The sequence below is a fragment of the Camelus bactrianus genome, chromosome 14 (genome assembly GCF_048773025.1).
Source record: "Camelus bactrianus isolate YW-2024 breed Bactrian camel chromosome 14, ASM4877302v1, whole genome shotgun sequence".
Classification (NCBI taxonomy): domain Eukaryota; kingdom Metazoa; phylum Chordata; class Mammalia; order Artiodactyla; family Camelidae; genus Camelus; species Camelus bactrianus.
The window spans coordinates 43,190,630-43,212,947 of NC_133552.1; the positions used below are offsets into that span (position 1 = coordinate 43,190,630).

A 22,318-nucleotide genomic window follows, 5' to 3' on the forward strand; every position below is an offset into this window, starting at 1 on the left:
TTTAAATGGACATCCATATGCAGCCAAGTGTAAGAAGGAAAAAAAGAATACATCTTAATATAGAAAATGACCATGAATGAAACCTGCTGCTGTGAACTTGGGGTTGTCTCTAATATCTACTCTGAAATGTTCACTGACCTCTATGCATAGGTTTTAACTTCCTGAACTTTATTCCCGGTAGAGCATTCATTTCAGGCTCCCAGAAGGAAAACTATTTGCCAGTACACATGGGGTGAGGGCAGTGGGCCAAATGCAGACCTTGTTCCCCTGTGTGGTCCAATACTCAGATGCAGATGAAAATGATCTTTCCAGTGAAGGCCTTGAGGTATTGTGGAACAAAATAACACTAGTCATCACTCGAACAGGCCATATTTATTTTGTCCTTTCTACATATTAACGCATTTCAGAGCTATTCTTTAAACATGTCACAGCAATCCTTTTACGTATGTTCTTTTATTAGGTTTACCTTACAAATGAGGAAACTGAGACCCCAAATATGTTAAGTCACTTGCCCAAGGTCCCACAGCAACAAGGGGGAAGTTAAATTTCAAGACTGGATTTTAAAAACTATACCCAGTATCTTGATTGTCAAGCTCCTTCCAAATATCAGAGAAAGACTAAATTATATCCAGGAAAGCTTTAATATAAGCACATGGCAGTTTTTCTTTATTCCCCTCTAAAACAGCTAGTCTAGTATTGAACCTAAAGTCTCAATTAGATTCATTTATCTTACTTCCATGATACTTCTTAGATTATGAGATTTCAGGTAGGAAAGACACTTTTGGGTCTTAGAGTCTTTATCCATAATTAAAAATACTCCAAACGATGGCCCCCAATTCTATCGAATAATAGAAAATTACTCTGCAACCCCTCCCCCACCTTCCCAGAAATCCTAAGACAACTGTGATCTTTTTCTTGTTGAAATAGGGTGAAAATCTCTGAATCCGTGTCTTTTGGAATAGTCTGAAAGAAGCACTCACCTCAATAAAGGTTTTGTTAACTTGGAATTCGCAAAGTACTGCCAAAATCAAGTTCACGCACTGTCATCCCAACTTGCATGAGAGCTTTGCTAAACTGTGAATTAACCAGGACTGAATAAGAAATATAAGGGCTGTGCCTTTTTATTAAATATATTAAGAAGTAAGTAAGAGCTTTGTAAGCTTCAGAAATATATAAACACCGATACCAAATGCTTCGGGTTTTTTTTTTTCTTGCACCAGGGCTTGCTATTCAGAATGAAAGTGGCCCCAGAATCTTCCTCAGTTGGCTGAGACTGTGGTTACCCGACTTCTAATAAACAAGGCAGCTTCCTGTCTCTGACGTCCCGTTGCTCAACAGGGTTGAATCATGGTTGCTTCCAGTCATGACCCCGGAGTGCACTCATGCTAAAGAGTGTCTGCTTCGATTCACTCCTATTGTAGGAAACTACTTATCCGAAGGATACCTCTTGCTTTTTGAATTTAAGACACTTGCATCAGTGAAGCTGAAAAGGAGTTGATCTCTTACACTCCAACTTAGTATCTCACTATCTCCAAACTGATCTCCATTTGGTGGATGTAGCTGGACTTCTTCTAAGTCTCGGAAGGGATGAAACTCTGTGTATACTTTCAGATCATTTCGGAAGTGGTTAAAGCAGCTTCCGGTAGATGATTCTCTAATCAAATATTCATTTATGCTTTTCTGAAGGATCTTGAGCGACAGAGCTCACAAGACAGAGTTTGTAATCAGAAGATTAAAACTCAGTTCAGGTTACACACACACAAATTTTTCTTTTTTTTTTTTTTTTTTTTTTTTAACAAGTGATAGATCTTTTTCTTAAGGGTTTAAGAAATACAATTCACCAGTATTTCTCCCACAGTGGGTCTGTTCTGAGGTAATTTACTGTCCAACACGGTATTCAATTTGTCTTCAATATGCTGATAAATTATACATGATCTATGCCCCACTTCCTTTACTTTGCTCACAATCTCCTTTAGGACTGTGTCAGCAAAAAGGGCAGGCTTTGCATTTCTGACCTTTTTGAGTTAAAAAAAAAAAAAAGGAAAAAGACTCCATCTTGCTCTATAAACAAAAGATTTCATCTCCCGCTTTCCACCATCACCATTCTTCCTTACCCATGGCAACCTATTCTGGCAGAGGTCCTGGCATCTGGATACTGAGACATCCCTCCAGATTACCTGTAAAGGCTAGAACCGCTCCCCAGCCTCCTCCTGCCAGGGCCCTTACCCTAACCTGCAAGCTTCCCGGAGGTGTCAGAGTCCCCACCGGTGTGAAATGGTGATGCTGTCAGTCAGCAGGGAAATTTTCAGCTTCTGAAAAACCTCTCTCTTGGAGCTTCCTCTGTGCAGCACCTCCAGCTGCCCGGGAGTATAGTGTCAGTGTATGAAAATAGCTCTGGCCTGATGACTTCACTAGTTCTCACAAACAGGCCAGCTGGCACAGCTCTCTTGCAGTCTGCTCCTGAGGGGAAGGCAGTCTTTCTTTCCCCACCACCCTCTAATAAGAATATTTAGTTTCATTCTGACTCTGGAAGAAGTCTCCATCCTGAGCTTAGATTTGGCACAAACCTACTGCAGACATTTCAAAATGCGGTCAGGAGGCCTGAACTCGAAGAGCTGACCTGCAGCTGCATCGAAACATCCAGAATCTGGATTAGGATTTTTTATGCTGAATTTTATGGATCATCAGAACTGCTTGGTACATCCACCTTATGTAACATGTCCATATTTCATTCATTTAAGGGGCAAATATCTTCCCAAAGGATATCTGTGATAACGGATAATCACTCACATTTTTTAAAGTCCTAATTCTCATGTTTACTCATTTTCCATAAGTAAGAAGGCTGACAAGGTATCAAAGTAAGAATTAATTACCACTACACCTAATCAGCCTAAGCTGACTAAGGCCTCTAAAGGCATTTTTCTGCCATCACAGCAAGTCTTAGAGATTAATGCCCAAATGGATTTTGAAATTAAAAAAAAAAAAAAGGAATGTAAATTGGTGCAGTCACTATGGAGAATAGTACGGAGGTTTCTTAAAAAATAGCACTATGGAGAATAGCACGGAGGTTTCTTAAAAAATAGACTTACCACATGATCCAGCAATCCCACTCCTGGGCATATATTCAGAGAAAAGTCTAATTTGAAAAGACACATGCACCCCAATGTTCATAGCAGCATTATTTATAATAGCCAAGACATGGGAGCAACCTAAATGTCCATCAACAGATGGGTGGTTAATGAAAATGTGGTGTATATATATATATAATGGAATACTACTCAGCCATAAAAAGGAATGAAATAATGTCACTGGCAGCAACATGGATGGACCTAGAGATCATCATACTAAGAGTGAAGTAAGTCAGTCAGAGAAAGACAAATATCATACGGTATCACTTACATGTGGAATGTTAAAAAAAAAAAAAAAGATGACACAAATGAACATATTCACAAAACAGAAAGACACTCACAGACATACAAAACAAACTTATGGTTACCAGGAGGAAAAGGGGAGGGTGGAGGGATAAATGTGAGTTTGGGACTGGCTGATACAAACTACTATGTACAGAATAGATAAACAACAAGTTTATCAATGAACTACTGTACAGCACAGAAGACTATATTCAATGGCTTGCAGAAACCTGTATTGAAAAAGTATAATGAAAAAGAATATGTATATATATGTGTATAACTGAATCACTATGTTGTACACCAGAAACTAAGACATTATAAGTCAACTATACTCCAAGAAAAAATGAATTACTTCTAAAAAAAAAATAGCAGCTATAATTAGCACACACGGAAAAATTTTTTAAAAAGGACAAGGCATTTCATGCAATGAAAGAGGTGTTCTTTTGCAGGGCGGGTATAGCGCAAGTGATAGAGCTCATGCTCAGCATACACAAGGCTGTGGCTTCAATCCCCAGCACCTCCTCTAAAAATAAGTAAGTAAACCTAACTACCACCCCTCCTCTCACCAAAAAAAGAAAAAAGAAAAAGGTGTTCTTTTGTATGAGATTACCAAATTTTCTTTTAATGTTTAGAATTTTCCCTTACTGAGTTTTTCACTTCCCTTTACAGTTACCATGCAAGTAAGAGAATATTCTATGAGAAAAGTAGGACCTTCTGAAGTTCCAGTACCATTACTCAATGCTATGTCCACGCTGCACCTTGATTCCAAAAAAGAGCATTTAGATTAACTGCTTCAGTGCCCTATGGACACAAGATTTATGCCCAGAGAAAAGGCTCCCATATGATTCTATGGACACAGAGCTAATGAAATAATTTGGCTCACTGGTTTAGGATGGTTCCTCTAAAAGGGGTGCAATACTTGTTCCCAAAAGGGAGAAAAGCACTAACATTCTACTCCCATCACCCCTCAGTTTCTCTATCTGACACAGTTACGAACAGCACCTAAATAGCACAGCCATTTTGTAACCATGATGGCAGGAAACCACCTCTTTCCACCAGCTCCAACCAAAGCATCACAAAGGCATTTTAGAAAACACATGGGCACCTAAATGACAGTGAATTATTAGAATGTATTTTATCACATGATAACTTGTTCATTCCATTAACATATATGCTCAGTATGTAGCCTGTGGCAAGTACTGTGTATGTACTGCCTACAAAGATGAACACTGCCTTCAAGGATTTCACTCACTCAAGTCATTTTAGTTAGGTATTGTATAGCCATGTAGCATTGCCAAGATCAGACACATTGCTTCAATGCTTATGTTAATGCAAGGATTTAGAAATTGTTTTTGATAGTACATCTAAGGAGGTGTTAGTTTCCCTTAGTTATAAAACCAGGGTCCTGGCACGGAGGGTATAGCTCAGTGGTAGAGCATAGGTTTAGTACACACAAGGACCTCGGTTCAATCCCCAGTACCTCCATTAAAAAGGGGGGGGGGCGGCATTTGGGTCACAGTTCAGAAAAATAACCATGAAATTAGTTATCTTGTCTCTCTCCCACATCTGCTAATAAACAAAGGAACAACCGATTCTGAATGCAGAAACTCAGTTATAAATGCCATTACAGATAAAATAACTAACGCAGCGATGGAATAAGCTAAGTAGTTTCTGAGAGTGCCTGCACTAACCAAATTTCAGAATCCTAGATCTAGCAAAAACCTCATTTACTAATGGTGCCTAAAAAGGTTGTGTGACTTACACAAAAGTCACGTAGGTGTTACCATTTTGGAATCAACGTTTTATTTATTCTGTGTTTTTCCAAAGTATACTACTCTGATTCCCTCTAACACACACACACTTACCGTATACTACTATGCATTTGAATCACATATAAACATACATACGCACACATAGAGATCATGCCTGCCTGTCCCTGATTCATACACACACACACACACACACACACACTAGTCCTCTGTGTGGGAGTCACGTTATACTACTGTGCTTGATTCATACACACACATACACACGTGTATATACGTTGCACTATTCGACTTGATTCTTACACGTTATACTACTCTGATTTATATACATGCATACACACATACACGTGTGCATCAATCACACTGCTGTTTGATTCGTACATACAACTTACATATGTATCACCCTACTTTGTGTCAGACACACTCACACCTTATACTACTATGTAGGTGATACACATTCACATACTTACATAACAGCACATATATACACACACACTAAAATTTAAAATAGTAAATCATGTTCATATTCAAAATACATAATTTTCAAAGTGATACATTCAAATGTGAAACAGACACTCATGTAACTATTTCAAAGTTATTATCATTTATATTATGTAGTAATTTGTCAGGACCCTCAGTTACCTCCATAGGAGTCCCTAAGGATTTGAAAGGAAGAGACAGATCTAGGTATATATTATGACATGGAAATTCCATGAGCCCATACATATCCTTTTGCATAAAGACTTTTGCTTCTTGGCTCGAGGATGAGTCTACTAGCATTGTGTGGGGTTGCACTGTTTTCCATCTTATGGGGTAAGGGAATGAATATGTAGAGCAACCAGGAACAGACAACAGTATGATATGCACCTGCTTCAGGACAAATTCCCAGGTTCTAAGGCATAAAGCAGTGTTAGGAGTGATGTGCAAAGTCCATGAGCAACATGGCTTAGGACTCCAGCTACAGAGTGTGACCTGAAGGGACATTCTTCCTTCTGTTCAAGGGCTGACAACACAGAGAGCTCTGAATGATGTCTCTAGATACACAGAACTGAGATTCTTTCTTACAGGAGTTATAATCAGCAGAGAGGAGGCCCTTTCAGTGGTTTCTGGGGAAGAGAATGTGAGGAAGCAAGAGACTGAAATGGAGAAGACTCTTCATGGTAACCAGTGGATGGAATAACTCATCATTACATGCAAGATGTCTCAGGGGACCCAGACATAAAAGGATTAGGGGAGACTTTCAAGGAGGCTGGAAGTCCTGCAGGAGCAGGTAGGGGCATCAACAGAAAGTGTGAGCTGCTGGATGATATGGTCCATCCAGATCCACAGTCTAGTGAGGCCAGTGGACGCAGAGGTGATACTGAGAAGATGAGACTATGAAGAGGAAATCGGATGCCTTGTGTGTGGGGGTTTCAGACTGTACTCTGTTATTCTCCAAAAGTCTACTGAAGCAGATGGTGAATACTTTAAACACTTTCTTTCTTAAGCTACTTGGCTCTAACAGTCTAGTATGGTTTTCTTTATCCATAAATAATTTCCCTTTATTATGAAATAGAGCCATTTCCAACTGAAATATACATTATATTGAAAGAGCCTCTATAGTCAAACTATGAGGTACTGCTTTTAGGATCCGAAAACACCAAGACTACTAGAAATGCACTGTGAGTACACACCTTTGGGTGTTAGGCAGGAGAGTTTCACCTAACATTGAAAAATAGAAGAGAGGTGCCCACTGGGAAAGAGTCCTGCCCAGACAGCCCACTCCAGCCTTGGAAGTCAGCCACCATAACAGGTCACTAGCCAACTCTTAAACATGGGGCATTATTCCTAAAAAGGAAACACACAGCTTTAAGAAAATAAACCCAGGTTCTTTGAAGACCATTTTAAAGATCTTATCCATAGCCCAAGATAAACATCTGCCAAGGTTCAAAATGATTAGGCCCTGGGAAGAAGCTTAGGGGACAGGGTCAGGGTCAGAGGGGACATACATAGCTAACTGCTTTTCAAACACCAGAATGAGAGCCCTATCAAGGAATAAAGGGAACCCTCAAAGATTAGCGGGTCAAGGACAAACTAATAATCAGCCCTGCCAAGAAAGAACTTGAGTAACCTTACAAAGTCCTCCAGAGACAATTAAAAAAAAAAATGTTGCTTAAAAAGATAAAGCCTCTGGAAGTGAAGTGAGATTTTCTGCAAAGCATGTACTTAAGATGAGAGAGAAAGAGAGAAACTGAATAACTAGTTCCTTGGTCTTTATTAGGAAAAGTATTAAGAATATTTGCAAATACCAACTTATCTTTTGAAACGGATAGGTGGCAAGGCCTAAATCAAACATTGATTCAATTTAAAAGAGAGTCTAAACCTAATTATTAAGCAAGATGTAACAAACATCCAATTGGCACTATCACACAGTTAAAGACTCTAGGTGGAATTTATAAAATGTTGGCTCACATGTAAAATTCTCATCACAACCAGCCACTAAAAAGAAGGATGCAGCTGCTAACCAGGATGCCAAAGCACAATTTTCAAAATGAAGGCCTTTCGAGAGGTAAAGAAAACAACACGCTGAGGGACAAAAACAAACAAATTCACAGCAGAATATCGCTGCACATTCATCATACTTGATAGCAATTAACAGACTGGAACAAAGGGAAGATCAGTTCTTAATATTACATTTTGCTACATCTATCAAAACTCATCAAATTGTACATCTGAAATATATATAGTTTACTGTACAGGGACCACACCACAATAAAGGAGTTTAAAAAATTACATTTTGCTATGGTTAAAGAAGGGGACAAATGACAGAGAAACAGACGTACATACATGAGGATTTCCAGGAGACGGGTGCTCAAAGTGGTCTTATTTAACATTTTTATGAATGATGTGGAGGAGAAAGTGCACAGGAAAGCAGGCACATTTCTATTAAGTTCTTTCAGTTACCAGAACGCCAAATAACAGAGGAACCATCTTTTTAGCATCAGTCTGACAAACATGGTAGAATGCTTTTAACCAACTTCCACTTAACCAACTGTCCAGACTGACCAATGATCTCCACCCTCTTTGTAAATCATGCTGACTGATGCACCTGAAATGTTCCCAACCAGCAGCGCCTTCTGGAGCAGAGCAAGAACCTCTTGCCACCACCAGCAGAGCCCTATCTGTAGGAAAAACAGTTTTGATCCTAAACCTGTTTATGCAGTTGCACTTTACTACAATAATGTGATTTTTATTCAATTATATATTACTTAAAGAAGTGACACTGGAGTACAGAAAGGAACTCAATAATTGTTTCTATGAAAAATAGGTTGAATGCTTTGAAGATTTTCAAAGATTAGTCCATAATAGAGTAGTATTTTTTTTTAAATCACCATTGAATAAGGCGTGGACATCATAACTGTACAATGCGAAAAGTAAATCATAAATATTTTCAAAAGGGTTTCTAAGGTTTTTAATTTCACTTTAAAGTAACAAGTCAGAAATAACAGATGATCCACTACTGGTTTTGGAAAGAAAGATAACACTGAATTCCCATCTGTGGATTCATACTGGACGAAAAAATCTTGGCCTTGTATCAAAGGTTTGCCCAAAAATGTATACTTACTAGTTTTATGTCTGAATAAAACATCTAAGATATGTGTACATCATTTTTCTATTTCTCTATTTTAAGGCCATTTTTGACTAACTGACCAACTACTGATTCTTACTTCTTCTGTTGAGAAAGCCCCACTGTACTTATCAGTATGCCTACTATGTGCCAGGCAGTATAAGCTGGACTGTGAATACAAAGAAGAAGGCGGCTGTAGTCTTCCAATAAGTCAAAATTCATGGAGTAGATGGATGTGCTAACAAACATTGTAAAGAAACACGAAATGTCCAAAAGAAATGCAGTCCACTTAGTCTGGAGAGCAGGAGGGTGAGTCAATAGTGTCAGTGAGACTGTAGTTGAGGAGGGAAAAGCAGCCTGACTTGGTGACTCATGAGAGATGTAAGAGGTGAGTCAAGGATGACTCCCATATTTGGAGATCTAGCACCTGGTAGTCAAAAATTCACCTAAATCTTTAGGTCAAAGGAACACCTAAAGAACAAAGTTGTGGACGTGATGAGGTGGAAATGCTGCTACCTATCCAGTTGGCTAGAAATAAATGGGCACATCAAGGGAGGGTGAATATGAAAAGTGGGAAGAAAGATGAAACTCTTCCAAATGCCACCTTTAGTGACAAGAAAGAAAGGATAAACCCCTACAGGAGACTAAGAAGTACTAGTCAGAAAGGAAGGAGCAGGAGCATAGGAATGAGATGGGAGCCAACAGAAAGAAATTCAAGAAGCAGGAGATCAACCTTGACCACTGCAAAAGCAAGATCAGACAAGATCACTTACTACACCACTGGACTGAGCAGTTATGAGACCAACCACAAGGAAGTCTGAGCTTGGTGGCAGGTAGTACATAAGCTCCAGGGCCTTGAGTTGGAGTGTGGATTGGAAGATCAAAAAGTGGAAATGAGCTCTTTTAAGAAATCTTCCTTCCTTCAACTGAAGGGGAAGAGAAAGGGAAGGTACTTCTAGAGAACGGAACGACATAAAGTAAGAAGTTGGTTTTGTTTGTTGTTGTTGTTGTTGTTGTTGTTGTTTTATATAAAGATGATAGAACCTTGTAGAGTTTCATAAACTGAGGAGGAGGTGAAAATGATCCCGGGAGACACGGTGAGGGCACCGACCTCAGAGAAGCCAGGAAGGAAGCAGATTCTAAGAGAACCAATGTCAGGACAACCCCAATCCAAAGGAACTCACTGGCCTCAGAGTGGGAAGGAAGGAACCAGGAGAGAACAAGGTTGTGATGAGTCCACAAAGTAGTTGAGTGAGAAGCTGAGAAAGTTCCTGACACCAATACAAGCATCAGTCTGTGAGGGTGAGAGTGGCACTGTTGGGGTAAAAGGAATGAGAAAAGAGAAAATTTAAACTCCCTCTATGGGCAGTGCAGCAGCCCTCCTGAGACACTGTAAGTGCGTGGGTAACATTCCCCAGATAACTCATTTCACGAAGAGAAAAAATAAATCAGTTTCTATGTTTATAGAATCATGGGTGGCAAGTTACGAATAAACTTAGGAAATACGCCCAAAGTCACAAGGAACAACTCACAGAAGATATCTCTGTAGTACACTTTTAACTCACATAAAAATGTTAACAAAATTTAAACATTACCCAAAAAGAACTAAAAATAAAACACACAACACTACCCTGACAGTTGTGATGCTCTTCTTGGTATTAATCACCAGATCCTACTAAATAATGCATGCGAAAGATGGTATCTACTTACAATTTAATGACCATGAGACTGTGGGAGGGCTATATAAAAATAACATGGTGTTTTGGTCTAGAAACAGAAGCCAAATAATCTACAGAATCGGAACGGACATGGATTTCATAACACAATTTACCCATCTAGTCCCGGCAGCTAAGTACGCTCAGGTGTATCTCATTAAAACCTGAGCGAAATACAAATAAGGTATCAGAAAGGAACAATCAATCACTAGCTTATAAGGCAGGTTAGTCAACCTACATAAAATAATTCCTGAGTCTGTGAGACTAAATTGTTTAAGTTAAAAAAAAAATAATGGAGGGAAAACTTACATGGATTCAACAGAAACAAGCAGTAGATTAAAGAAGTCAAGATGTTAGTGGACTATTTTAAGGGGCAACCACATCATGGCGCTGCCAGAGAGGCAAGACTCTCCTTAACTGGCTACAAGTTTGATCCTACAAAAAAAAAAAAAAAAAAAAAGTTTTACCTGGAAACACAAATTTAGCTAGAAATAAAACAGATGAAAGCAGATCTATGCAACTTACCTTCTCCCCAAAATTATAGTCCACTTGTATTATTACTTAACTGCCTGAATGCTACCATGCATTACTTTTGTACCTGTGAGTCCTTACAGAGTGTCTGGTACATGGTAGATGCTCACCCAAATCAAAAAGTAATGAACGCATGGATTATGATTAAAAATAATGAAAGCATCCATCCAATCATAAATCATGTTACTAAAAAAATAATAATGAAAGCATGATTTTTTAAATACATGAATAAATTCTTGTGAACTCCTGACCTCTACCATTTCAAAGATCTTTAGAGAAAAAATATAAATTATGTAAAAAGTTACTTCCCTTACCTATCTAAAAGAAAAAGAAATAACATGTAAAAATAGCACACAATCACTACAACATAACTACAGTTTTTGAAACTTTCTCTTTCTTAAATTAACCAGCATTACTAACAATTATCTAGCTGATATGACCATGTACTTAACTGATTATTTCTTATTTTCCTGATTGTTTTTTGCTTACACATTCTGACCAGATGATTTTAAAATACGAGATTTTCTCAAGGAGTCAATTACCATGGCCTGGGGGTGAAGGAGAGGCATTACAGGAAGTCACGTTGACCTCTGCACTTCCGTAAACCTTTCTAAGACTTTTTTGAGGAATAGGAAGTTCCAAACCCTGTTCAACGTTGCTTAAGGAAATGTTTCGTGCAGGCTGTTTTTAGAGAAAACAGTCAATAACTATGCTTGTTCCTCTGAATTCAGCTGCACCAGCTGCTTACTCAACGACACTGAAATTAGGGAGCTTTGTTCTAATGGTGGGCACACAGAAGCTCCTCTGGAATACATGTAGCTCCCAAACAAACAGAAGTCTTTAAAAGGCACATGCCAATCCACACCTGTCCAGAGTATAAATTATTTGCAAAATAAAATAAGTAAGTCAAATGACCCAAAGTAAGAAGTATAAGAATTGAGTGGGTAATGCATTGTGAAGGAAAAAAAAAAAAAATCAACAACTAAGCTTTAATTATTTCATGTGTAAAGTAAAAGCAGAATGTATTTCTCAAAACAGTTTCCTAAAAACATGAGACATGCTATGACTCTAGAAATTATTCTCTATGGCACACATAAACCCAACAGTACCAACAGGAGCATCAAAGACTCAACCCACAGGAATGTCTTCTTAAAGCCTGTGGTCTTTCTTTCTTCCCCCATTTTATATTTCCATCGGGGACACCACAGCAGGATACAAAAGCCAACAATACACACCCATTCACTCTTATTCAGAAGGTATTTTCTATAGGCTGAAAGGCTGGAAAAGCTAGAAATACCCAAGTTAAAAAAAAAAAAAAAAGTACTGATTGAAAAGCCAAACAAACCACTGTCCCTTCTGCTGCTGTTTCCTCACTCTTAAATGTGTGTGTAATTGCATATGTCTGCTCGCATGTGCTCACATGCAAGCACATGGACATTTTGCTACTTAGTTCAAAGCACTCTTTTCTTCCGTAAGTCAACTCTAAAATATCCAAGCAACTGTAGCGAAGCACAAGAGAGATGATCAACCCAGCAAGAATTTATCAAATGCTACAGAAACACACCATGCCTCCTCCTTCCCTGCTCCTAGAGAAGAAAATGTACCATGGGGCTGAATGGAAGGCTGGCTTCTAAGACCTGCAGGGCAGGCTTACAAGTCCTGGCGGGACAGCCTTCTCTTATTCACAGCCGGCCAGTGGTCCTCAACTCCATCATCTGACTTGACAATGAGCTTACCCAAAACTCAGTGACTAGGTGTTTGTGACATCTGGAGAAGTGATCCCTAAAGGACTAGTCCTAACCAACTTCATCCTGATGGCTTAAGCCTGGCTAGGTTTGGGGTGTCCCTGAGCAGACAAATGAGGAAATGACAAACGATGCTTGGAATGTTCCTGGATATCAAAAAGGCGTAATTTCTACAAAGGATCTGAGGCAATGCACAGCAGCACGCCAAGAGGGCTAGCTGTGATTCTATTCAACTCAACAAATATTTATTATGCATCTTTGGCCAACTCAAATGTAAGAAGGATTCCAAATTGTATTTATATCCTCAGGGTATAAAACAGCGCTGGAACGGACAGTAGGCACTTCATAAATGTCGAAGGAAGGAAGGAAAGAGAGGAAAGGAAGGAACTTCTACAAAGCAGGCATTTGCTAAGTTCCAAGGATGCTTTTGAAGACAAACAATCTGGCAAATGAGCTTCAGAGGTGCTGGCTGGTGATTTAATCAGGGCTCCCTCCCCTACTTTCTAATCCAGCTGTGATTTAATCAGGTCTTTTTGAGGCTTCAGACAGATAAACAAAAGGTAAACTCTTTGAATAAATTTTTTGACAGCAAGAATCTAAAACAGGTTTTAAATCCTGGCTACACATGAGAATCATGGAGGAAACTTAAAATTTGCTGCTACTGGCACCTGGGTCCCCTGCCAGATTAAATTATCAATTAAATTACAACCTCTGAGGATCAGTTCAGGGTGCTAGCATTTTTAAATACACATGGGATTCTAATCTGCACCCAATGTTGAGAAGCACTGCTCAGCAAATAATGCTGCATAACATTTTCTGCCTGGGATCCACTGCAAACTTGATAAGCTAAAACAGAAACCTAACCATGCATACATTTATAGCTCCTACAATAATATATGAAAGTCATGTGTTTAAACAAACATCATTCATTTCACCTTCCCAGCCAAAAACTTACATAAACAGGAATACAGAAACACAAAGTCATTGATATAGCCAAAAAAAAATTTTTAAGGGGGGGGGCTGTATATAAAGTTTTTCAGGTCAGCACATTGGCACACAATATCTAAACAGCTGAGAAATAATTACAATATAATTTAAATGTTTTCAAAGATACAATTTGGACATTAACTTGAAGATTATTTTGTTAAAATTACCTATACTTTTTAAAAAAGCAGCTCTATTCGTAACAGCCAAAAACTGAGAACAGCCCGGATGTCCCCTGAACATTTCTACTTTTAAAAGTAGGTTTTCTAGGTTCTAAAATTGACTGTTTATCATTTCACAACCCTGTGAACATGCTAAAAACCACTGAATTGTATACTTTAAATAGGTGAATTGTATTGTATGTGATTGTATCTCAATAAAGCTGTTATACATATAAAAGAAATTTTTAAGTAGATTTATTTTCTTAGTTATATTAGAAATTGAGTTTTTTTCACAATTGTATATGGACCATGGGTATTTCACAAAATATTAGTATAAGTTATTTTTTACTGTGAATTTCTTTTTCATATTCTCCTAAAATCAAGGGTGCATTCCATACTGAAAGAATTTTGGCTTCCAACAGCTTTTTAAACTCACAGCCTGGAGCAAAACTTTTAAACTATAAAAATTAACATTAAAATACTGAAATTAATGCTATCAGAATTGGGGAGTAGGGAATAAAGTGTGATTAAGTTATCAGTGAATCACTAAGTGTGGTGGGGTGCAAATGACATGGCCCGAGTCAGAAGTCCCAAATCCTAGCTCTGACCCTTCATTTTTGAGATGAGTGTTCATGGACAAATTACTCAAAATTGCTATAAAAATTATAAATCAGAAATTCCTTATAAAAACAAGCTACAGCAGTATTTAAGAAACCATTTGAAAACTATTTGGTGCTTGAAAGAACAGTGTTGAAATTATTTTGGCTTTCTTACAGAAAGAGAGAGGACAGAGTTCAGAGAGAGAGACGATTTTTCTCCAAGAATCTCTCAAATTTTGTTCTCCACCCACTTTTCCCTGCAGCATCACTTCAACTGCTTCAGTTTTTCCTTGTCTCCCTATCTTCTCCTCCATCACAGACAGACATATGCCTTTTAAGAAGTGACTGAACTATAAATTAAGTCCTTTACTCTGGAGAATAAGTGCAGCTGATGAAACAAAGTCGGGGCCAGCTCCCTTCATCTGCTCTTTGGACCCAGGACAACACTGTGTGTTTTTATAACAGTGCAATTATATACTGCAAGTGGGTTTTGTGTGTTAGTTTGTTTTGCGGTCTTTCTGACAAGAGTCCAGCCAGCTAGGAGAAAGGGAAAGAGCTGGAAGCAGCATCACTGAGGGTCAGAGAAGTCCTGATAACTAGAAGACTGTCACAGCCATTCTTATCAGGAAGGGCCCAGATTTACAGTAGAGGAGTAAATCCAAACTTCCATGCATAGAAGTGTAACTTCTTACAGGGGTTAGTCGTCTCTGTTAGAAATTCCATCACAGTGAAGCTCCACAAATTAACTGATCCCATTCAAAAAAATAGTTACACACTTTTCTCCAAAGCACGTAATTGATACCCCCAAAAGATAAAAACCATATTATTAAAAATGTTCTTCATTTAGAAATAGAAGACACAAGCATATATGGAAATGTCTCTACAAACTTTTTCAAGTATTACTAAAAGCTGTCATAAGGCATAATTATAAATGGTCATAAATTTAATACTATTATGTAATTGAATCTTCAACTCTTTTGTAAGGATTAATTATTTCTTATACTAAATTTCCCTCATCATGTGATATGGATATATATACATAGCTACACATGTGTGAGCTGCTCAACTGTAATTAATGACACACTTTTATTCTCTATTATTGTGTGGAAAACATTCTGACATAAAATAAATGAAGCATAATCATTCAGAGTAATGATTTGAATGTACTGATTAATGATACCAAATAGGTTTCCTGTTCTTTAGCTAAATTAAAACATTTACCGGGAATCATAAGGAGATCCCTAAATGAATGTTTTCCAGGTAATCATTTTCCTTTATGAAAAACACCTACCTTACTATCTCTGAAGACAGGTTCCCATCAACTGTAAAATGTACCATTATTTTATTTGCAAGAAACAAAAACTGGGGCAAATAAACTAGTACACAATGCTAAGTTGTCTTCAGAGATGTTAAAACGTGTGTGAGGGGGATCTGGGGCAGGGGGCAGGAGGGAATGTGCAGATATAAGGCATCCTATCCCCAGAGCATTCAGTAAATGTTAATTAAACATTTTTTAAATGCTGCAAAAAAAATATTTTCAAGTATTTTTATTTGAAATAAGCCAGTCACAAAAAAAAGTGTATGATTTCACTTGTGTGATACAAAAATGCTGTATGATTTCATTTATCTGAGACACCTAAAATAGTCAAATTCATAAACAGAAAGTAGAATGGTAGTTGCCCGGGGTTGGGAGGAGGAAGGAACAGAGAATTATTATTTAAGGGCACAAAATTTTAGTCTTGCAAGATAAAAAAAAAGCTCTAAAGATGGTAGTGTTAACTGCACGAAATCTGAATGTCCTTAATGCCACTGAACTGCATGATGAAAAACAGTTAAGATGAATGATCACAGTGAAAAAAATGTGACAATGAATACATGTATGTTCATGTATAAATGAAAAACTGTGCTCTACACTGGAAATTGACACATTGTAAAATGACTATAACTCAATAAAAAATGTTAAAAAAATAGTTAAGATGGTAAATTTTATGGTATGTGCATTTTATGACAATTAGAAATGATAGTAAAAAATATCTCCCCAAGGAAAAAAGAAGTATGTAAAACAAAATCCCAAAACTATGCAAATCTTAAGCTAGAAAGTACCGAAATTCAATCTCACCAATTAGCTAACTGGATAAGGTAACTTTTCCTTAGAAATTTCTATTTTTGGAGACACACTGAGTCGTCTCTTGATGGACAAGAGAGAAAGTTCTATATACTCCTGCTGATTATTGAAGCTGACAGTGCTGTAGCCTCTGACACAAAGATCTGCTGAGATAGTGGTTTACGCACTAGATCTACCGCCAGAATCACCAGGGGACTTTAAAAGATTTTCTGACCCCTCCCACTCATCGGGATAGCTACTATCCAAAACAACAAAAACAAAAACAAAATTAAGTTTTGGCAAGGATGTGAAGAAACTGAAACCCTGCACTGTTAGCAGGAATATAAAATGCGTAAAACTGTGCAACTGATATGGAAAATAGTACAACATTAACCAAAAAATTTTTAAAAAGACCTACCATGTGATCCAGCAATTCTACTTCTGGGTATATCTCCAGAAGAATTGAAAACAGGGTCTCGAAGACCCATGATCATGGCAGCACTATTCACAGCAGCCAAGAAGTCAAAGCAACCCAATGTTCAGTGACAGATAAACAGATACACAAAATGTTGTATATACATACAATGGAATATTATTCAGCCTTAAAAAGGAAGGAAATCCCACCACATGCTACAGTAACCTTGAGGATATTATGCTAAGTGAAATAAGCCAAAGACAAAAAGACAAACACTGTTATTTCACTTACGTGAATAATCTAAAATAGGCAAACTCATAGAAACAGAAAATAGATCGCTGGCTACCAAGGGCTGAGAAAAGGAAGAAATGTGGAGTTGTTTAATGGAAATAGTTTCAGTTTTCCACGATAAAGTTCTGGATATCTGTTGCACAATGTGAATATACACTACTGAACTATATGTCCAAAAATGGTTAGATAGTTTAAGAAAAGCAATCAATCAGTAGATTTCTTGATCACCATTGCAAACCTACTGACTGAGGAATTTCAGAGACTGAGTTAGAATACTGGTATTTATAAAAAGTTCCCCAGGTGAGGGGCCTAGAACCAGCAGACAGAGGTCTATCAATCATATCAACTTCCTAACTTAAAGTAACTCAAACACAATGGCAGCCATGTTTGACACTCCACTTTGTTTTTAACAACTGTCTATAGGCGTATGTAAAATAGTTTCTATAATGGAAATTGATCAGCTTGACAATATCACTAAAAATGGGTGGATTTTAATACTGAAACTGATGAAGGCAGAGACAAAGGAAGCCCCTTCAAGTCCCACTACAATAGTCCCTCTTCCCAACACTGAACTGATACCATTGTGTGGAGCCCAGATCCACTGACAGCAGCATCCGCTTTACACTTTTGTTCTAGAAAGAGCTCCAAGTCTTCCACTGGGTCTGTAGAGTCCAGAGAACCTCTGGTACTTAACTACCATCTTGGGCCAAGCCTGGTCCAGACAGTTCTAGAAAACTGGAAAAGCAATTATACAACAAAGCAGTAAAAGAGGCAGACAGAATAGATCTCACAGCCTAGCTCTGCCACTTAACTGCTAGAGAATCTTGAGAAAGACACTGAATCTGGATTATTTCATGGAGGAATAACAGGAGTAATAACCACGGATTTATCATGGAGATTCACTGAGATAACACACTTAAAACAGCATAGTGAGTAGTGCAAAGTAGGTATGCAGTAACAAGAAGATGACATTATCACAACTGAGGCCTTTCATCTACCTCCTTTTTCATTAAAAAATTACTTTAAGTATCACTTTAAATGAGCAGATTTCAGTACTAATCATTCTCTATGAATGCACTGATTTTCGTCTCTACTTCTAAATTACAACCTTAAGGACCGTGTTTAATGTTATGTGGTTTCTATGTTCCCTGGCGCTCATCACATGGTATTAAGCAACCAGTAGATATTTATTCACTCAACAGCTAATAATTTCGATTTGTCATGTGGGAGGCACCATTCTAGGCATAGCACAGACTGATCTCTACCCCTGAGTTTACAATCCATGCTCAATAAAACCTAGCCCATTTGACTAAATTATTCATTGGAACAGCAGAAACACATATATATCATTACATATAGACATGGAAAGCCTCCTTCCATGGATTTATAATAATCTGTTCCCCTATTCCACTCCTATCAGATGTCACCTTGTTCATTAAAACTGCCAATTTAACTGTATATACTACAGAATCTCATGTTCCAGCAATCTCAATCACTGGGATCTTTCTAAAAATGAAAAATATCTATTACATGTCTCAGAGCTTGTAAAAGAGCCAACCAGAATTTTTAACCATAATTAAAAGTATTATATGGCAAAACTGATACAAGAAGAAATTCACAAAAACTTATATATGATGCTATAAAATATTTCAATATGTCCACAGATTCATCTTTCTAATTCAAAAATCACCTTTTCTCATGTAAAATTTCTCCCAGTTAGGAAAAAAGTGTAAGTGAACTAAAAAGGAAATGTCTTAAGGAAATCATACTGTATTATAAGCAGCTAAGAAAAGAGGTTATATGCTATTAAACTAAAAAATCTGTCAGTAAAGAAAAAGCACAATTTTCTCCATTCATTCAGCACCATACTTTCTTCCCCTCCAACCCCACCTTGACCCCCCAAAGCCTGAGACACCAACTGTGAGCTTAGACTTCTCCTCCTTTAAGGACCAGATACAAGATGTTTTTAGTGAGGATGAACGTGCACATATTTTTGTACAAGATGAGTATCTAGTTTGCTATTTCTGGCAAAGGACAGAGAATGTCCAAGGTTGTCAGTACAACTTTTATCTCCTGTGATTTAACTGGACCTTTAGCAAGCACAAAAATATTTCAAAGGAAGGAAAGGATTTTTTTTTTTCCATGACTAAATAAAGCAAGCCAGGGAGTATTTTCTGAGGCAGGGGGACACCGACAGACCTTCAGCTAAGAGTTAGGTGGGTAAAAAACATGGACAGAGGAACATTAGAAAATAAAATAATTCATATTTTTGCATTAAGTAAAGCAAAATAAGACAAGTATAGGCAAAGGAAAAAAATACTCAACAAAAGTCTTAACAGCATAAAGCTAAGACATTAAGTAACAGTGACTAAGATGAGAAGTTTAACTTTAGGTGTCTGACAATTTTGAAATGGTTTGGACGATGTACACTACACTTAATCTTAGCCAAAAGGCTGAGAAGCGACTGGACAATGAACACTAAAGTATACAGTGGACTCTGGGATATTCTGGCTTTAAAGGAGTGTACCTCATAGAACAGGCCTCATTCCTAAATCAATTATTAGCTGCTTATAAAAAGTTAGGGTAACTTAAACAGTCCAACTGATTTCACGTCAACAACCATTTCTTGAACCCATTTGTCATGTATCAAACTCAGGAAGTGCTCTAGAATAGAGAGATACGTAAATCCAAGTCCGAGATGTGTTTTAAGTAACTCAGACCATCGTTTATTTTCAAAAGATTTTTGCAGTTCACAATGAAATAAGTATTAGGTTCAACCTTATTAACTTGATACATTTTGTAGCTCAAAAATAGTTGAATAATGGTAATTTCATATGGTTCAGCCTGATACATGATACCTATCGTTGAAAACGAAGGAAATTACTGCGAAATAGAAGTCTAGTGGGGAGTGAGGCATAGCTCAGGGTAGAGTGCGTGCTTGGCCTGCACAAGGTCCTGGGTACAATCTCAAGTACTTAAGCACTTCCATTAAAAATTTTTTTTTAATTCTTAAAAAAAAAAAAAAAGAAGTCTAGGCAAAATGTCTCTAAGACTACAGAAGTTAAAATGAAAAAAAAATCATTCACTTTTGACTTTGGAAAACAGGACAGCTTCTCGGAGCAGATGGCGTATGAACTAGGAGTCAGGTTTTGAGAGCTGGAATAGTTAGAAGAGAGAATAGAGTCAGGAGGCAGTAGCAGATGGGAATTTTAGACTGAGGAAAAGCAAGAACATAAGCACAGGATCATCAAGTGTAACAGAACCATTCAAATGGCAAAATCGTGTGTTTTAACGGCACAGAACAAGTATGTAAGGTTCATTACTAAATCATTAAAATCCAATTCACTTGATGAATCTGATGTTACTAACATCTCCTAATCCAATAAAAATCTAGGATTATTAAACAAGGATCAAGGTTTCCTGACAAACAATAAAAGGAAAATGAAGTAAGAGCGTCAAATCAACCACTCCCTATAAAAGCACCACAAACATTCTCAAGTTCATAGACGTCTCAGTGTAACACACTAAAAGCTCCTTGCTCTGCTTCAGGTGCATCAAAACCGTACATCAGACGACACTGCTCCGTTCAGTGATGAGCAATAGCTTTCCCCTTGACTACTGTCCTCATGGATGCCCCTGACCCTGCTTCAGACATCAGGGTTTCAGAAAGGCCGCACTGGGTTTAAAGGCCAAGTTCTTCCCACCACTCCACCTACAAGTCACTTCAAGTAACCATTATAAATTTACCATGGTCCTGGCGAAATCTAATAATCACTGGAACGTATTGAGTGCTTTGTGGGAATGCTGGCTTCTGCATGGTTATGAGGATGGTAATGAAATCTAATCTACTGCTCCATTACACATATTATTCTTAGCCACAATAACAGTGTTCCGTTTAAGCTTTAGGACTGTATTGAAATAGATGGCTTAGGAAACAATAAAGCCGAAAAGAATAACTGTAGGTGTATTCCAAATTTAGAGTGAGTAGGAAACATCAGGGGAATTTTATCTACCCCATCAAACAATCAAACACTCTGAGCCAGCCACACAAAGAGGCCAAGAAAACAGGGGATGGGAACTTTTTTCCTCTTATTAGAGAGTCAGAGAGCGAATAAAAATATTAATTAAAAGACACATAAAAAGACTTTTAATTATACTTTGGCAGGAAGCTTTTTAAAGAGAAACATTTCATGCTATGCTAGTTATCATGCATAAGCACTGGACCCGAGGGGTACACTGCACATCACCACTAGTTAATGGAGCAAGAGGAAGAATGGAGTTAAGGACCCAGTAAAGGAAGAATGAGACACACATGCAGAGGAAGACGCAAAAACCAAGGAAGAAATAAAAGAGAAAAGCACCCACAATCAAACCTATATGAAAACAGAACAGCATTCTAATTTCTCCATCTCTCCATTTTTAGTGATGACTAATAGATGTCTGTTTCACTTTCATGAGCATATGCAAAAATGCAGATGCCTCATTACTTGCCCCGAGGGGCATGTGAAATTCTGCTAAGGGATGAATATAAAACCCACAGAGCAGAGGTTCTTTCTCAATTAAAGCCCATGACAATGTTAGTGCCTCCCACAAGAAGGATGGAACTAGTATTTTTGGAAAAATGAGATATTCCTATTAAAACTGTTGGAGAATATCAAGATGCTATAAATTAGTTGTTGCTTATACACTTGAGCCTGGATAAAATAATACCTGACAGAAGTTCTAGGAAGCGATCTTCATTTGGGAAATGTAACCACGTTTCAACAATCACATCTCCACTCAGTTTCACGTTTAGACAATCAGATTGCGACTGTTTCCGTAATAAGATCCTTCTACAATTTTAGGACAATTTTTGTTTTTTTTTCTGGACTGATATTTGGGTTTGGTTGTGGTTTTTAATGTGGAAGAGTTGTAGGAGATGAATGAGAACGTGTTTCCAGAATTCAATGTAAATTCAAACTTGGTCGTGAAGCGTCCCACCACAGCTTAT

The 22,318-nt window shown here is 37.7% G+C and overlaps 1 protein-coding gene across 13 annotated transcripts in view; it reads right to left on the reverse strand.

Annotated features, from left to right (window-relative positions):
• Positions 1-22,318, reverse strand: part of KLF12 (KLF transcription factor 12) — a 405,368-nt gene that overhangs the window by 339,068 nt on the left and 43,982 nt on the right. For 2 of the 13 annotated variants that reach the window (XM_074378319.1, XM_045509135.2), the window contains exon 2: positions 10,808-10,933. The exons of the other annotated variants lie outside the window; for them this stretch is intronic. The gene's annotated coding sequence lies outside the window, so the exon portion shown is untranslated. The remainder of the gene's footprint in view (positions 1-10,807; positions 10,934-22,318) is intronic. 13 annotated transcript variants of the gene reach the window in all.